This window comes from Mytilus edulis, chromosome 3, assembly GCF_963676685.1.
Source record: "Mytilus edulis chromosome 3, xbMytEdul2.2, whole genome shotgun sequence".
NCBI classification, from domain to species: domain Eukaryota; kingdom Metazoa; phylum Mollusca; class Bivalvia; order Mytilida; family Mytilidae; genus Mytilus; species Mytilus edulis.
The window spans coordinates 17,840,421-17,841,989 of record NC_092346.1 but is presented as its reverse complement, the minus strand read 5'-3'; positions in this window follow the sequence as shown (position 1 = coordinate 17,841,989).

The window sequence follows — 1,569 nt, the reverse complement described above, 5'->3', positions numbered from 1 at the left end:
TTTAGTTATTATGTTTATATGAAAGCCATTAAAGGAGAACCTAATTTACGGGCATTTATTTCAGGTCAAAACTGAATTGAATCTGAGGCTGGGTTAAGCTTTGTAAACAGAAAAAAATGGGACTATCAAAATTAATAAATTGAGGCATTTTGCATCACCAGTGTCAACAATTTCTTAAGGTTTGTTATCCAGTTTGAGAGTTTAAAGGGAACCATTTAAGAATAGTCGGAGATATTTGTTATAAAATTGTATCAGTTTTGGCACATTCATTTTCTATTTAGATTAGTTGGCCATGTTCCCTCAGTTATGACTTAAACTTTTATAAAGAGTATATAGATAATTGCATTGGATATTAGAATGCAAGTACCATACTCACACAATCCCATTAAAAAACGAGAGATTCCAAAGAGCTTTTGTTGCTCACCTGATATTTTTGTTTACAATTGATGCAAGAAATAATGCAACCATTATACTTTTGCATTAGTTTCAGAGATATAAGTCAAAAACTGCATTTTCCCCTATGTCCTATTTTTAGCCATGTCTGCCAAAATGGTTTGCAGGCAGGGTCATCAGACGTACGTGTGTAACATAACAAATATTCAAGTAATGTGTCAAAATCTAAAACAAAAGAAAAACTTCATAATGTTTTTAGGCATCATATTTATAAAAAGGATACATTTATGCGGCTAGATTTTAAGAGTTATACTGATTCATGAATTTTATTGATTGTAACTGAAATAAATTTGTCTTTGGTTACCCGCAAACTATGAATCTTGAAAAAAACTCACTATAGACACTAGGATTGAATATATGACGCCAGATGAGCGTTTCATTAAATGAGTCACCAGTGACCATGGTGACGGTAACAACAGTTTAAAATATCTATTTACTGTGCAGAATTATAAATTAAAAGACGTACACTTCATGATTTTTGATCAAACTAAAAAATAATATATCAAATATATTATTCCTAAGCTTATAAAAGTGCTTTTGTAAGATGCATGTCTACAGTAATTGTATTAGTCACATGAATTAAGCCTTAATCAATTAGCTTTTATGTTGTATCATTATCACAGTTTATGGGATGGTTAGCCCCCTCAAACTAGTGTAAACGCGGCATTCTATATGTGTCCGTCTGAAGTTAGAAACCGTAATTTAGTGGTTGTTGCTGTTTATCATATATGTATTTGTTTGGTTTAGTGTTTTGTATAGTGTGTTCTTGTGTTGTGCTGTTGTACCGCTGTCCAGTGTTATGGGGCGGGTTTGGTGTGATCTAATAAGTTTCGCCTTACCATATTGTGTATGTGTCACTAAGTCAGGAGCCTGTAATTAAGAGGTTGTCGTTTGTTGCTGTGTATCATATTTGTTTTACGTTCATCATTTGGTATATAAATTAGGTCGTAAGTTTCCTCGTTTGAACTGTTTTACACTTGTCATTTTGATGCCCTTTATAACTTGCTGTTCGGTGCGATCCAAGTCGCCAAGTGGCCATGTGATTTTGTGTCCTCAATGCTCTTCAACTTTGTACTTGTTTGGCTTTATAACTATTTTGATCTGAGCGTAACTGAT